At 42.5% G+C, this 18,008-nt stretch overlaps 1 pseudogene; it reads left to right on the top strand.

Annotated features, from left to right (window-relative positions):
* Positions 1 to 13,172: 13,172 nt before the first annotated feature.
* Positions 13,173 to 14,732, top strand: LOC100441982 (tropomyosin alpha-3 chain-like; annotated as a pseudogene).
* The last annotated feature ends 3,276 nt before the right edge of the window (positions 14,733 to 18,008 follow it).

An 18,008-nucleotide genomic window follows, 5' to 3' on the forward strand; every position in this document is an offset into this window, starting at 1 on the left:
AGCTATGTGGAGAGGAAGATGAGGGAAAGTTTGCTTTACTTTAAGATATTACAAATACGCAGCAATCTTTTCCATTAGAGTGGGGAATGGGATTTCGTTTTGGTTCCAGTGCTGGTATGGAACTTTCTGTTTTGCTCTACTCAAGGAAGCAATAAGATGTCAAAATGCTATGGATACAGGGTTGTGTAGTAAAAGGGGAACTTTCTCAGGAGTCAAAAGAGCTAAGTGCTAGCCCTCACCAATCCTAATCCTCAAATTTTCAGGTGCAAAATTGGGAATAACAACACCTTTCCAGTCTCACTGGGAACTTTTGCATCAGAATCCCATTGTAGCGGGGAAACATATGTTGGCAAAACTAGAAAAATTCTCCCTCCTGAAATTACCTGTGCTCAAATTAGGGAAGTCCATGACCTTCCCAAACTCCATAGTGGACCTTTATCCATTGGAGGGGCTGTCAATCCGTCTCCATCTCCCATTTCCTCTGCTATGGCAAAGGTTAGTCTCCATCCTCCAAAGGTTCCTGCTTCCTATTCCATGATGCAGAGCATTGCTAGGAAACAGCTCTCCCAGGTGGGGTTGTATTTCTCACTTCCTCAGCAATTCAAGAGGGATCATGTGAGTTCTGGCCAATGGAATGTGAACAGAAGTGATGCCCACCACTTCAGATGTAGCCCATTAAAAAGAGGCAGAAACGCTGGGTGCGATGGCTCATGCCTGTAATCCCAGCGCTTTGGGAGGCCAAGGTGAGAGGGTCACTTGAGCCAGGAGTTCGAGACCAGCCTAGGCAATATACAGAGACCCTATCTCTACAAAAAGTAAAAAAATAATTAAAAAGCAATTTGCCAGGCATGGTGCCATGCACCTGGCTTATAGTCTCAGCTACTCGGGAGACTAAGGCAGGAGGATCTCTTGACCCCAGGCTTTCAAGGTTTCAGTGAGTTATGATTGTGCCACTGCACTCCAGCCTGAGCAACAGAACAAGGCCTTGTCTCTAAAAACAAAAACAAAAAACTGTTTACCCCAGGAATATACAAGACCTACAGTGTAAGTTTGGGAGCTACATGTCAGGATGCAGAGGTATCAGACAAAAGAACCTAGATCCCTGAATTACCTCTTGAAAGTGAGCCTTCTAATTAGAAACAACCAAAATGGACTATTATGTAAGTTGGAAATAAACTTTTACTGTGTTAAGCCAATACAGAAAATTGAGGATATTATCTTGTATGGCAGCTGGCATTCGTTTCATTAATACCACTTTTAAGCAGTTCCATGATTTCCTTTTGGGAAATTACCTCGCCCGTTGTGTGTCACCTGGATGAGATAGCAAATCAGGTGCTCATTTCCCATGACGGAAGCCAAAAAGACCCTATCTTTTCCTCTCCTCTCCTCAGCACAGCCAGGGAGCCGCCAGGGAACATGACTTAAACTCAACCAATCGCATGATGTGTTAGGAGAGAGTGAAACCAGGAGAGAGGTATTTTCGTGTTTGGAGGTGGTAGTAGCTTTCTGGCCACTCTGTTCTGCTACAAGATACTTTCTGTAATTCCTATTTTCTAGCCCTTCAGAGTTGTCCTGGTTCCTGTCCATTTCTAATCAAGCTCAAAGCTCTCAGCAATTCTGTGAGCTTCTGATATCCTTCCAATAAATGTTCTCTTCTTAAGTTAGTTGGACTTAGTTTCTTTTGCCTATGACCAGGATGCTCTAGTTAATACTACACCCTTAAAAGAACAAACGCTAAAAATAAAATTTAAAAGAGCCCATGTTCCAATAGGTAACTTAAAGATTGAGTTTGTTAAACAATATTCATGGCAAACCTAGATCTCTTAAAATATAAATATGTTTTACCTAGATGTCTGCTTGAGTTTTGCAGGTGTATGGTGTGGGAAAGGGAAATTAGGAAAGAATTAATGGTGTGGTTTTCCATAAGTTGCAAGAAATATAAAGACAGTGTAGTCAAGTCAGAGAAACTGTGATTGATTTATTACATTACAGTTCACTAAAAGTGTTCTATTGCCTTTCAAAAACCATCTAGTCATTAAAAAACCTTTGCGAATACAGCCTCCAACATCATTATAAGGGATTCTTGACAGCTCTTCATTTTTAATGGTGCTGTTATAAACAGACTCCATAATGGTTCTGCTTAGTGGGAGGCTGGTCTGGAGGCCAGTGACTAAAGGAGTCCGGGCTTATGTGGTGGCCCTGTGCAAAGACTGAGTTTGAAGCTAATTTGTGCAGTGATTGAAGAACTTCAGTTTTGTGGTGCGATACTGAAGGAACTTTCTAAAAGGGGCTAGAATACCAAATAGGGCTCTAAAATGTGTTTTCTCCTGTAAATCTGAAAGATAAGAACAAACAACTGAAGTGTCAGATTGTTCTTAAACGTCCAACAGGAAGAAATGGGACTTATATGCAATTCAAATTGGAAAGGAAAGACTGTGCCTCAGGCCGACTGAAGGGAAAATGGTGGTTTTCTAATTTGTAGCAAATAGAGATGAGCTCTCAGCTGGTTTGGCCAGAGTTCCCAAGAGATCAGGCAGCAGGAGGTGGGAAGGAGGCTGCACTTGGACCACTGCTGCTTCCCTCTCCTCTGCCCACCACCCACCCTAGAGAAAGTATGAGAAATACAGCCTGCATCCTCAGGATATGGAAATGCCCATTGCATCCCAGAAATGAATGCAGACTCCAGTCACTTACACCCAATTCATTTCCACAAATGTTTACTGAGCACTTACTATGTCCCTGGCACCATGTCAGACATTGCGGGGATATGGAGATGAAGGGGGTATAATGTGTCGTCAGAACTAGTTTGACCACTCAAGACCAAAGGGAAACTTGAGCATGGCTGGTAACAGAAGTGCTGAAGGGGTTAGGGAAGATGTCTATTATTTGTACCTCCCCAGCATCCCCCCTTCTGGAGACAAAAACCTTATTTTTCTTTAGATGAAATGCCTTTCCACTCAGATGAGGCTGACTCCTACACCACCCTACTTCATGCCCTGGCTGCAGAGCTGGGCACATGTTCCAGGTCTGAACAATCGGAACATCTCCACGCTCCTGGCCCTAGTGGTCAGCTCAGGCGTGGACACTTGACCCAAGCCAGGACAATGAAACTCAACTCCAGCACTTTGGCTGGAACTATTGAAGTTCCTATGGAAGACGTGTTGAGTTTTCATTGGGGTTATGCAGCCAATGGATGCAAACTTGGAGTTCCTGGCAGGTGTGTTGTTCCTACACGAGGAGCTTTTGTTTGAAAATAAAAACAAGACAGGAGAGCAGAGTTAAAAGATGGACAAATACAGTTACCTGATGACATCGTTGAACATCTGCTTCCTTCTCTACCTGAAGCCTTTTTACCCTGGATATTTTTAAAAAGTGGGCCACTTGCAACTGAAAAGAGCCCTGATTGTTACTAGAACAGTAGCATTGTGTGGAAAGAATTAAGTCAGATCTCCAGGAATCAGGCATGGCTATTGAGCAGGTGCCATCTGAACTGGCTGAAGGGCAATTTATGAAACTCCACATGCCTTTCATGTCCTCGATTCTGTGCTCAGCCATTCTGGTCACAGTCATTCCTGGGAAGTGCTTTGCCTTGCTTTGTGTCACATGGTCCTGTGTACTGGTCACTTGCCCCATTTGCTCTTCAATCCCTTGCCCACCTTGGCCTTGCCGTCTTCTGTATCCCAGGGGACTGGCCCCTGCCAATTATGATGCCCAGGCTCCATAGCAACAGGCTTTTGGTAGGAGTCTCATGGGAGCCCCAGCAGGAGATTAAAGACTGGGAGAAGGGATAGAGCTAAAGTATTGATATGCCCCTATCTCCTTGGGACTCTCTTTGGCAGTAGCTACATCACCTCTTGGATTCCAGCTCCCACCAGGCAGTCCCTACCATGGCTCCAGCTCTCACAGGTGACTCTGGTTCCTGGACACTTGTAACACCTCCTGCTCTCTTTGTCCCTCCAGTCCTATGAGCAGTAATGCTTCCTTGCCATCGCTAAATCTGGGTTGCCTCACCATCTTCTATTTGCTTTTTGCACTCTTCTAATTGTCGGAGGCATTCCAACTAGAGCAAGTCCATCTTAAATAGGGGCTGGCTGGGTAAAATAAAGCTAAGACCTAATGGGCTGCATCCCTAGGAGGTTACACATTCTAAGTCACAGAATGAGATAGGAGGTTGGCACAAAATAGAGGTCATAAAGACCTTGCTGATCAAACAGGTTGCAGTAAAGAAGCCATTCAAAACCCACCAAAACCAAGATGGCAATGATACTGACCTCTGGTCATCCTCACTGCTCATTACACGCTAATTACAATGCAATAGCATGTTAAAGACACTCCCATCAGCCATGACAGTTTACAAATGCCATGGCAATGTCAGGAAGTTATCCTGTATGGTCTAAAAAGGGAAGGAACTCTCAGTTCTGGGAAGTCCCCACCCCTTTCCCAGAAAACTCATGAATAATCCACCCTTTGTTTGACATATCAAGAAATAACCATAAAAATGGCCAACCAGCATCTCAGGCTGCTGCTCTGCCTATGGAGTAGCCATTCTTTTATTCCTTTAGTTTTTTTAATAAACTTGCTTTCACTTTACTCTATGGACTCGCCCCAAATTCTTTCTTGCATGAGATACAAGAACCCTCGCTTGGAGTCTGGATTGGGACCCTTTCTGGTAACACAGCTTTTTAAAAACGGATTCTCTGTATTAATTCCCCTCTATTTAATTATCTGGTATGGATTCTGTTCCCATTCTCTATTGCCATATAACAAACCACCCCTAAACGTAGTGGCTTTAAACAACAACAATCATTTTAATATATCTCACGGATTCTGTAGGTCAGAATGAGGGAAATGAAAAGAGTAAAATGAACTACCATAAAAAAGACAACCTAAAAATAAATGCAAAATAGTATTATTCAAGTCTAGCAAGATAATGTTGATTGCCAAAGGCTCTTAACCTAAGCCCTATCCTCTCTTCATTGAAATAGGAAATTAGCAAGTCTTAGGTGTTAAAGACAAGCACCAAACTGAGATAATCAAAAGGACTGAAAGGGAATTTCTTTCTCAGAATGGAAATCGATGATGATGTTTTAAAAGGCCGCAGCTATGCACCATGTAAAAATCATCTCTCCTGCTGCCTAAATATCAGCTTCTGCACCCCAGGGGTACACATTCCAGATTTGGGGAAGCAGTTTGGTTCAAGGCAAGTTTGCTTGCAGAGAACAGAAGCCCAATTAAGCAAGATGAAATTAAAGGGGCTTTATCTTGAGAAAGCACATCCAACTCTCTCCCCAACCCCTTTCTTTAGAAAAGCATCTCTGCTCCACCTGCAAGCTTGAACTCTTATCCCTCACATCTAAATGACCTGCTAAGTCTAGTCACACCTGCTAGAGATTCAGTCATTTAATACTGAATGTGGGGAAAGAAAATCCGATTGGCCAGGGTGGGTGAGAAATCCAGCCCTGACTCAGTTGACCATAGCCCCAGTAGGGGTGTGACCCCTGGGGGTAAGCATCCCTAAGATTGAGACAAGCCTTGGAGGGAGTCTTCAGTGGCCTATCAGTCACTGTGGAAATCAGGAAATTAGCACTGTCCAGAGTATTCTGAGAAGTCACTGGCTATATGGGGAGAGCCCGAGGCAATGCAGTAGCTGTGGGTCTCTGAATTATGTTTGGCTAAAGCTTCTAGTCCCTGCCCAGAGGCCACTTGTGCCTTTTAATCAGTGGTAGATGAGTTATGGTTTTGCATGTGGTTGCTCACTTCTGGACAAACATACCAATAAGAATGCAAATGTTTTCATCTTCAACTACTCAAAACTTACTTTTAAGTAAATTTGCTAATTTGTTTTTGTTCCCTGTTCATCAGGTTGTTCTTATATCACTGTCTTATATCCCCAGGAGCAAAAAGTAATAATGACTTACCTACTCTGTGCCCTGTATTGACTCATCAGATGTTCAGTTCTAGGATCACAGCCTAGGGTGTCTGGGGAAAAGTAATTAGGCTGATTTTAGCTAACACTTCTCTTTTCTGTTTTTATTGATAACATAGATGTTTAAATAACTAAAATGGCAAGCCCTTCTCCTAACGCCTAAATTCCTGTTTATGTTTGCCTAACAGTCATGCCATTTGGTTCTTTTCAAACACATCATGATATCTTCACCCTTCCTCCATAATTAGTTAGAAAATTCATACCCAACCTGCCACCCTAATATCAATCATTTGAGAACCTAGATCAGGGACTGCAAATAGCATTTTACATGCCAGCTCTCATCAGTGGCAGAGGCTTCATGGAGTGTTGTGTTGAAAAAGACTCTAAAGTTGAGCCAGAGAGGTTGAGCTCAAGCAAGTTGAGGCAGAAAAGACTGCTAAGATTGATTGATGATGTCTCCCACAGGTAGAAAGGAGGCATGGCCTTCTATATGGGAATGTCTCTCTCCCAAGGCCAAGACACACTAGTGCAGGTACAGATGTAGCTACTTGCGGGCATTAGAACAACATTTAAAGATCTCATTAGGTCCTCATGACACCTCAGTGAAGTAGGTGGGACTGAAATGATTATGACCATTTGATAGACAAGAAAGACTGAGACATGGAGGTCCTCTAAAAAGAAGTCACTGAAGCAGAATTCCTGTGCATTTGATTCCTCCTGAGAAGGAGGACCACACAAATATGGGGAAAGGCCCAATGCTGAGCATTACATGATGTTCTATTACCATCTTATTCTGTGATGGTCTCTTGAATTAATCAATTAAGTAATTTAATTAATATTCCAGCAATAATTCTGGTGGCTTTGCTAGTTGCCCCACCTCCTCCTTCACACATGAGCTCTTTGCTGTACCTCATCTCACACTCCTACTTGCAACATACCTGGAAAATATTCTCTGAGCCTCAACCTCATATAAGTTGTAGGCAAGGGTCATAGCCTCAATCTTTTTCATCTCACAGTAACTGTGCATGTAGTGGTCCTTAATAAGTGCTTACTCAAAGTCAGCACCATCAGCCCAGGGACTATTCCAAGCAAAATTGTGAATTAAGTGGATCACTGGAGGCCCCCACTTTCATTCCTAGGATCTTTTATCAATGGAAAAAGTACATAATCAACTCCTTCCATTCACACCAGGGCTTACCACTTTCTGAACCATCCCTCCCAGAGGCCATGACAATTTAAGATAACTACTGGAAGAGGAGGTCTTACATAGCTGTTTTCACCCCATCTGGGGGTCACACAAATCTGATGAAAGCCGTGGATTATGTTTTATCAAGATTCTATTGGCTGTGGTGACAGGTACCAAGTGGAATTAGCTTTTGCCAAAAAGGGCCATTTAGTGATTCAAATATGCAAATTTAGAAAGGGCGTGGGTGGAGCGGGTCCAAGGGGTAACCGGGTCAGCGGAGTGCTGTCAGCAATATTTTATGTTCTCTCTCCCTGGCTCTCATTCCCATCTCTGCTTTTTTCTGATTGACAGGTTACTTCCCTCCTATTACAGATGTGCTTTTGCCACATGGCAGAGGCATGACTGAATCCTCACACTATCAGCTAGAGTGGGAAGTATGTTCTTTCCTCCAAGTGGAGTTGGAAATGTCCCAGGGAAGGACTCTAACTGGCCCTGCTTGAGTCAGGTGCTCATCCCTCAAGTCAAGCACTGTGATCAGGATGGTGATGACTGGCTTAGCTACGCTCCCACCTCTTTGCTGGCTTTGTCATCAAAAGGGGGAAAGACCTCTCTGAGAACTGTTGTAAGACAGGCCATCACCCTCAAATCTACCTACAACAGATCCTTTCCTCCAAAAGTACACAGACACACATACGTGCAGTTTTTTACATAAAATTCCAGGGAGTTGTTGGACCCTTCAGGCTCATTGCAGGCCTGGAGATTAACCCTGTTTACACAAAGGATTTGAATTGCTAGCAGAAGAATTCCTAATGGTTGATAATTTGCAGAAGCAGAATCCTTTTCTATAGCCCCTCAAATCCCCTCCAGCTCCATTTCCCTAATCTGCCCCTTTTAGTCCTGTCTCAGATTTTCATTCCACGTCATTTCTTTCCTTTCCTCTCACTCTCTGTTTCAATCTCCACTAGGATGATGGGAAGCCATTTCTGTGCAGGGAGACCAGGAAAGAACAACAAGATATCAATCAACTTTGAGCACCACCAGGAGGGGGAAAACAATGGTACTGAATTGCAAATTGTAGGACTGCAGAAATAAAGTTCTGTTCACAAAAAAGTGGGTGATGGGGTCTTTAAAAAAAAAGTGTAGAGGAATATTTTCTGAACATTTCATAAACAGCCATTTGAAAACTGCCCTAGAGCAAACTGGAAGTCAGTACAATGCCCAGGCGTTCACTTGTTAGACTTGGAAGAATGTGCACACACAAACGGCATTCTTTATACATACATATTTACACACAACATACATAAAGAATGACCTTCCCCCACTCCACCCTTCCACTGCCTGCAATGGTAACATTTACTGCAGATTTTATTACAAAAGCCACGAAATGAAATTCTAATCAATAATAGTTTGCAGGATGCTGAAAAAAAAGGGGGAATTGAATACATTCATAGGTAAAAGATGTTATTATCTCAGTTCAGTAACTATGAAAGAGAAATAGATGAAAAAATCTGGGTTTTATATTAAAAACCGGCACAGCTGTAGAGTTACATAATAAAGTATTGCCTGTATCCATGGAAATGGAGAGTAATTGATGCAACACAAGTTATTTTTATAAACCCAAACAAAAAAATTCAATCAGAAATGTCTTTCCCCGTTTTGGGGGCATTGTATATTTTGTATCTGTACATAATGCACACATTTAGAGTGTGAATGCACTCATTATTGATCAGCCGTGTTGAATAGGACATGCTGCTTTCCCTGAATATTCAAGATTAGAATCCTGTGGCCTAGCTCCCACTCCTTCTTGAAAGACTTCCTCTGAATAAATTGTGCAGTGCTTTAAAATTCAAGCAGTTCCAATCACGGGGGAATAAAGGAGCCCCATTCCTGGTTTTGGAGGTGTCAGAGAGGGCAAATTTGGAAAATGATTGTCCCACATAATGTATACACTTTAATTCCCTGACAACACCACCATCCCACGCCTGCCCACCACACACACATGTACACACACACACACAGTGCCTAGCACAGCGCTACGCACGAAACAAGTCCTCCAAAACAGCCAGGATGCACGGCATATTACGATTTCCCCAATTTGCTTTCAATAAGAATTACTGAAGACACCCGTTAAAAACACAGATTCCTGGGCAGGGGTGGTGGCTCACGCTTGTAATCCTAGCACTTTGGGAGGCCAAGGTGGGAGGATCACTTGAGGCCAAGAGTTCAAGACCAGCCTGTGCAACATAGCAAGACCCCTCATCTCTACAAAAAAAAACAAAAAAAAAACAAACAAACAAAAAAAAAACCTTAATGAGCCAGACCTGCAGTCTCGGCTATTTGGAAGGCTAAGACGAGAAGATTGCTTGAGCCCAGGAGTTCAAGTCTGCAGTGAGCCATGATTGTGCCATGGCACTCCAGCCTGGGTGACAGAGCAAGACTCTATTTCTAATAAAAAGAAAACAAGGAATGGATTCCAGAGCTCCACCCCAACCCCCTCTATCAGATTATCCTGGAGAAAGACATAGAAATCTGTAAAATCAATGCACCTTCCCAAGGTAATTCTTATCATTAGGTAAACTGGAGAAACATGGAAGCAGGGCTGGCTTCAGAGGTGTACAACTTATGCAATCACACAGCGACCTCAGAAGGTCCCAACTCTGTTTAATGCACTGATATCCCCTTGAAATTCTTCATAATTTCTTAACAAGTGGACTTACATTTTCATTTTGCACTGGGCGCTACAAGTTATGTAGCTGGTCCTATGCAGATGTAATGATATATTTAGCAAACAGACTTGGGTAAAAATTCCAACTTCACCACTTAACTGGTTAGGAGATCTTGATCATGTTAGTTAAACCTCTGATTTTCTGTGTAGTCATCTATAAAATTGAGATAATAATGCTACTGAACTGATGAGCTATTATGAGATTAAATGACACAATGTTTATACCACGCTCACTGCTTGAAGAGAAGCACAGCCTCAGTCAGTGAACATCATTAGCTGTTTAGTCAAGTCAAGTTGAGTGAAATAAGGACACGAAGAAGGGAGGGACATATTTTAGCTGAGAGCTGGAGGGGGATACTAATTAAACCCTGGCCTTGCTGGTGTTGAATCAATGTCCAAATTACCTTAAATAAAGCAACAGTGCTGTGCATCAACCTTCGATGTCACCGAGACTGCTTAGCTTCAGCTTTGTATCAGCTTCATATTATAATCTGCTCGGTTACTGGCTGGAGAAAAAAGCCTGCCAGAATAAAACCCACTCCACCATCACTTCTAGATCCACTCACCACAGCTGGGGCTTGGGCTAGGTTGGTGCAGGGTGGTGTGACAGTGAGTAGAAATTCCTATGAATAGCTTTCCATCATATGTCTCATTTCTCTTTATTTTCACAGTCACCCTCTTTCCATGCCACCATCATCTCTCACTAGGACTACTACATTAGACTGGCTTTTTACTGCCATTTTGTAAATTTATTTATTTATTTTTATTGATGCCTGATAGACGTACATAGTTTTGGGGTATACATAATAATGTAATACATTTATATAATTTGTAAAGCTCAAATCAGTATACTTGGGATATTGATCACATTAAATATTTCTTTTCTTTATGCTAGAAACATTCAAATTATTCTCTTCTAGCTATTTTTAAATGTACAATAGATTATTGTAAACAATAGTCACCCTGTTGATCTAACACTAGGTTTTTCTTTTATCAAACCGTGTATTTGTACCCACTAATAAACTCTTCATTATCCACTTCCCCCTACTATTCACAACCAAAAATTTCACAATTTGAAGCACAACTCAGCGTTTTTAGTATGTTCACAGAGTTGTGAAGCCAACACCACTGTCTAATTCTAGAGTATTTTCATTACCCCAAAAAGAAACTCTATACCTATTAGCAGTTACTCTTTATTCCTCCCTCCCTCCATTCCATGACAATCACTAATCTACTTTTGTCTGTATTAATTTGCCTGTACTAGAAATTTCCTGTGAATGAAAGCATATAATATGTGTCTGGCTTCTTTCAGTTACATAATGGTTCAAGGGTTATTAATGCTCTAGAATGTATCAGTACTTCCTTCCTGTTTATTGCAAATAATATTTCATTGTATGGCTATACATATTTTCTTAATCTATTCATTCAGTTGATGAGCATTTGGGTTGTTTCTACTTTTTGTCTGTTTTGAATAAGGCTGTTATGAATATTTATGTATAAGTTTTTGTGTGGACACATACTTTCATTTTTCTTGGTTAGATACCTAGGAATAGAGTTGCTAGATCACATGGTAACTCTATTTTTAACTTTTTGAAGAACTGCCAAACCGTTTTCCACTGCAGCTGCACCATTTTATAATCCCACCACCAGGAAATCTGATTTCTCTACATTCTTACCAATATTTCTTATTGTTTGACTTTTAAATTTTAGCCATCCTAATGAATGTGAAGTAGTGTCTATGAGATACCACTTTTGATTTGCATTTTCCTAATCAAAAATGATGCTTAGCATCTTTTCATGGGCTTTTTGTCCATTTTTATACTTTTTGGGGGGAAAATATCAGAAATATCTATTAATATCTTTCATCCATTTTTGATTTAGCACCATTTTTGGAAAAGATTATTAAAAGTTAACTGACCATAATATAAGAATTTGTTGTTAGACTCTTATTGCTTGCTATTCCACTCACCTACATATTTATCCTTATGATAGTACTACACTGCCATGATTACTGAAGCTTGGCAGTAAGTTTTGAAATGTGGAACTGTGAGTCCTCCAACTTACTCTTTCTTTTTCAAGCTTGTTTTGGCTATTCTGGGACCCTTGAATTTCCATACGAATTTTAAAATCAGCTTGTCAATTTCTGCAAAATAGGCAGCTGGAATATTGGTAAGATTGCATTGAATCTGTAGATCACATTGGGGGAGTGTTGCCATCTTAACAACATTAAATATTTCAATTCACAAACATGGGATATCTTTCCATCTATTTAAATGTTTTAAAATTTCTTTTGATAATATTTTGTAGTTTCCGATGTACAATTCTTATATTTTTGTTTAATTTATTCTTAAGTATTTTGTTATTTTGATGCCATTATAAATCGTATTCTTAATTTCACTTTCAAATTGTTCATTGCTAGTATATAGAAACAAAACTGATTTTCATATCTTCATTTTATATCTTCCAATCTTCCTGAATTTGTGCATTATTTCTAACAGGTTTTTTTTGTGGATTCCTTAGAATTTCTATGTTGAATATAATGTCATCTGCAAATGAAGACACCTTTACTTCTTCATTTCCAAATATGATGCCTTTTATTTATTTTTCTTACTCAGTTGTTCTGGCTAGAACCAGTACAATGTTGAATAGAAATGCCAAGAACAGAGATCTTTGTCTTAGTACTGATGTTATGTCAAAAGTATTCAATGTTACACCAAATATGATGTTAGATGTGTGTTTTATGTAGGTCACACACTCTCCCATTCCTTGTGCACTGACCACACTGACCTTCTAATTTCACTCCTTTTGTGTTTGCTGTTCCTTCTGCCTAAAACTTCTACCCACTGTCTTTTTCTGCTACATAAAGTCCTACTCATTCTTTTACTGTGGTTAGTTATCTGCAAAGGCTTCCTGGGCCCCTAGACCTGGCCAGATATCACAGCTCCATGTTCTCATAGCTCCTTTTCCTTGATAGTAATTGGCGGTTTGACACTGTGTATTCATATGGTTATTTGATTGATGTCTGTCTTCTCACAGAACATATACTCCATGAGTGCCTAGACACTGTCTGTTTTGTTAATCACTTTATCCCCAGCTCCTAGAGCTGCATCTGGCACAAGGCTTTCAGAAAATATTTAATGAATGAATTAATGCAATCAAACCAACCAATATGTATGGATATAGAATGGGGGTGGTAACCTCCAGACACAGCTCTTGGCTATGGAAGACCCTTAATGTTTCATTCTTCTTGGATTTTTTCCCATGGCAAAAACTTTTGCCCGTGAGAGGGGGCTGCAATGCCAAGTGGAGGAGGCAGGAACCGGAGCATGAGCAGTAGCTGGGTGGGCACCATGGCTGGGACCACCACCACTGAGGCGGTAAAGTGCAAGATCCAGGTTCTGCAGCAGCAGGCAGATGATGAAGAGGAGCGAGCCGAGCGCCTCCAGCAAGAAGTTGAGGGAGAAAGGCAGGTCCGGGAACAGGCTGAGGCTGAGGTGGCCTCCTTGAACCGTAGGATACAGCTGGTTGAAGAAGAGCTGGATCGTGCTCAGGAGCGCCTGGCCACTGCCCTGCAAAAGCTGGAAGAAGTGGAAAAAGCCGCTGATGAGAGTGAGAGAGGTATGAAGGTTATTGAAAACTGGGCCTTAAAAGAAGAAGAAAAGATGGAACTCCAGGAACTCCAACTCAAAGAAGCTAAGCACATTGCAGAAGAGGCAGGTAGGAAGTATGCAGAGGTGGCTCGTAAGTTGGTGATCATTGAAGGAGACTTGGAACGCACAGAGGAACGAGCTGAGCTGGCAGAGAGTCCCGTTGCCGAGAGATGGATGAGCAGATTAGACTGATGGACCAGAACCTGAAGTGTCTGAGTGCTGCTGAAGAAAAGTACTCTCAAAAAGAAGACAAATATGAGGAAGAAATCGAGATTCTTACTGATAAACTCAAGGAGGCAGAGACCCGTGCTGAGTTTGCTGAGAGATCGGTAGCCAAGTTGGAAAAGACAACTGATGACTTGGAAGATAAACTGAAATGCACCAAAGAGGAGCACCTCTGTACACAAAGGATGCTGGACCAGACTCTGCTTGACCTGAATGAGATGTAGAATGCCCCAGTCCCACCCTGCTGCTGCTCCTCCCTCTGACCCAGACTCCGCCTGAGGCCAGCCTGACAGAAGCTGACCTTTAACTGAGGGCTGATCTTTAACTGGAAGGCTGCTTTCTCCTTTCGCCGCCCCCTCCTTCCCTGTGTCCTTTTCGCCAAACTGTCTCTGCCTCTTCCCGGAGAATCCAGCTGGGCTAGAGGCTGAGCACCTTTGGAAACAACATTTAAGGGAATGTGAGCACAATGCATAATGTCTTTAAAAAGCATGTTGTGATGTACACATTTTGTAATTACCTTTTTTGTTGTTTTGTAGCAACCATTTGTAAAACATTCCAAATAATTCTACAGCCCTGAAGCAGCAATTGAATCCCTTTCTCACTTTTGGAAGGTGACTTTTCACCTTAATGCATATTCCCCTCTCCATAAAGGAGAGGAAAAGGTATAGGCCTGCCGTACTGAGAGCCAAATAGAGCCCAGGGAGACTCCACTATGGGAAACCTCATTGCTCTGTACAAAGTACTAGCTAAACCAGAAAGGTGATTCCAGGAGAAGTTAGCCAAACAACAACAAAAACAAAAAATGTGCTGTTCAAGTTTTCAGCTTTAAGATATCTCTGGATAATGTTATTTCTATTTTTTATTTTTTTAATTAGAAATGACCAAATTAAGATGATAAGACCTCTGAGACCAAAATTTTGTCCCATCTCTACCCCCTCCCAACTGCTTACAGAATGGATCATGTCCCCCTTATGTTGAGGTGACCACTTAATTGCTTTCCTGCCTCCTTGAAAGAAAGAAGACTGTGTTTTTGCCACTGATTTAGCCATGTGAAACTCATCTCATTACCCTTTTCTGGGTTTGAAGCTGCTGTCTCTAGAAGTGCCATCTCATTGTGCTTTATATCAGTCAGTGCTGGAGAAATCTTGAATAGCTTACGTACAAAACTTTTTAAATTTTATATTATTTTGAAACTTTGCTTCTTTGGGTTTGTGGCACCCTGGCCACCCCATCTGGCTGTGACAGCCTCTGCAGTCCATGGGCTGGCAGTTTGTTGATCCTTTAAAGTTTCTTTCCCTACCCAGTCCCCATTTTCTGGTAAGGATTCTAGGAGGTCTGTTAGGTGTACGTCCTGCAGCTTATTGGCTTAAAATGTACTCTCCTTTTATGTGGTCTCTTTGGGGCCAATTGGGAGAAAGAGAAATCAATAGTGCAACTGTTTTGATACTGAACGTAGACAAATGTCTTTTTGAAATAAAGAACCAGTCCCTCAAAAAAAAAAAACACTTTGCCATGTTTTGGTAGAAAAAACCCACTTTAGATTCTGAGGTGGCAGAGGAAAGCCTCTCTTTGGAGATGACTTTTAAGCTGAATGGATGTCACAAATTCTTATTCTCCATGAAACATCTCTGATTCCTGCTGGTCACAGATAATCTCTTCCTTCTCATAATGTCTACAGTGCATAACTGAGAATGATGTCAGCAAGATGGCTGACTAAAGAGGCCTGGTGCTCACCCTCACCACAAAGAAAGACCAAAGCAACAAATAAACAGATAGGATATGGTTTGACTGGACTGTCAAAGGGAGAGCATTGGAGTGCAGTGGGTGGGGGAGTAGAGATTCCCCTTTGGTGATTAGAAGTCTAGGAGGGCAGTGTGAAGACACCCAGCCTCTGCAGACCCATCTTTCCCACCTGGATTGGATCTGCCCAGAGTCAGGAGTGACTTCCCATGGCACGGAAAAGGTAAGCAGAAGAACTCTACCAGCCCCCATTGCCACTGCAAACACTAGAGTCCTTAACACAGGAGAATCCCACAGTCCTCACACGCCCTCAGCCCAGTCTGAATAACCGCCAAGAACTGATGCGGCTGCATTGTCCCAGATTAGGAGCACAAGGTGTGCACACTCCCCACTCTCTACCCACCTTCTGTGAGCCAAGCTGCTGCAGCACATCACTCTCTTGAGACCAGAGCCCACTCTGGAGTGTGCCCTCCTCTGGGGGCCAATAGCCACTTCACCTCTCCAGTGCTGGGGTTCCATCTCTATTCGGCCAAACCCACACTGGTGGCTGAACACCACAAGCCCTGTAGCACAGAGCCTGGGCCCAGGATTGGCTGTGGCTCAGGTCCTGCACCACAGGAAAACCAACTTCTGCCATTCTCAGTTCCAGCTAGAAGAACAGTCTCACAGTGCCAGGGCTAACCTGGCCTTGAGTGGGCCAAACTGCTGTATGTCCTCTCCCAAGCTAGAGAGGCCCCCAAGCCCTCAAGCCACCGACAGGCTCCCAGGCCAGTAGAACAGCTATGTGCCCATGTCCAGAACTTCGGAAATAGCTCTGTGGTGCTCCACCCCTTGCAGACAAGCCCCTGGTCTGCCCAGTGGCCCCACAACTGCAAGCAGCAGAGAACCAGTTATGTGGGCTGCCCCTGGCAGACTTGCCCCAGGCCAGCCAAGCAGCTCTGTGCCTGCATCCTGAGACCGAGAAACAGCCCTCACAGGCTGCCCCCAACGGGCCAGCCCCCACACTGGCTGAGCAGCTATGAGCCCATGTCCTGTGCCTGAAAAACAGCCCTGTGGGCCACCCGCAGCAGGGACAGCCCCCCAGTCAGGCTGAGCAGCTTTGCATTCATGTTCCAAGCCTGTGGAGCCCCATGGGCCACCCCAGCAGACACATCTCAGGTCAGCCAAGCAGTTATGCAGCCCCATCTGAGGTCTGAGAAAGAATCCCATGGACCACCCCCAGAAGACATGTACCCATGACAGCTAACAAGCCATGCAGCCATGTTCTGGGCCTGAGAAACAGCCCTACAGCCCACCCTGCCAAACACACCTGTGAGCAGCTGAGCAGCTGTGTGCCCATGTCTCAGGCCTAAGAAACATACAACTGAGCAGCTGTGTGTCCGAGTCCCAGGCCTGAGAAACAGGCCCATGGGACCCTCCTGGCAGGCATGACCCCAGGCCTGCTGAGCAGCCATGTGCACATGCATGCTGCTGTTCAGAATAATAACCCCAGCTCCAAGTTGGCCAACCCACTGTGTGTACACATGCACCTCCAACCTGAGAAATAGCCTGGCAAGTCTAACCCTCATGAACCCACACCATCATTGCCACAAACTCTCTCAGCCTAGGCCACTAAGACACTTAGAAATGTCAGTAGCATGAATTACAGCTGAAGAAACAACATGAAGACTACATTACTGCATCCACCTGGAACCAAAGCTGACACACCTCACCAAACTGACACTCCAAGACCTATTTATACAAATAAATCTTTCCCTATGAAACCTACTCCATAAATTGAAAGAGGTGATTTTACATCAGATGCACAGAAATCAAGGTAGCAACACATCAAACGTGAAAAAAACAAAGAAAAATGACACCTCCAAAGGAACACAATAATTCTCCAGTATAATTCCCTAATCGTAAAGAAATATATAAAATGCCAGAAAAAGAATTCAAAATAATAACCTTAAGAAAATTTAGTGAGATACAAGTTTATCTATAATACAAATAGTCAATTCAACAAAATAAGGAAAACAATTCAGGATTTGAATGAGATATTCAACAAAGAGATAGATATCATTTTTAAAAAGAGTCAAACAGAACTCCTACAGCTGAAGAATTCAAAGAATGAAATAAAATATAAAATCAAGAGCTTCAACAACAGACTAGACCAAGCAGAAGAAAAAAATTCTAAACTTGAAGACAGTTCTTTGAAATAACACAGGCAGATAAAAAAGAAAAGGAAAAAAAAGAATACTTAGAAAAGAATAAAGAAAGAAAGCATACAGGATGTATGGGATACCATTAAGCAAACAAATATTCACATTATGGATGTTGCAGAAGGAAAAGAGAAGAGAAAAGGGATAGAAAATATATTTAAGGAAATATTAGCTTAAAACTTCCCAAGTTTGGGGAGAGAGATGGATATCCAGGTTCAGGATTCTCAAAGAACTCCAAACAGATTAAACCAAACCAGGTTCTTTCTGAGGCACATTATAGTCAAATTGTCAAAAGTCAAAGACAGCCAGGTGTGGTGGCTCATGCCTGTAATCTTAGCATTTTGGGAGGCCAAGG

This window comes from Pongo abelii, chromosome 18 (genome assembly GCF_028885655.2).
Source record: "Pongo abelii isolate AG06213 chromosome 18, NHGRI_mPonAbe1-v2.0_pri, whole genome shotgun sequence".
NCBI lineage: Eukaryota > Metazoa > Chordata > Mammalia > Primates > Hominidae > Pongo > Pongo abelii.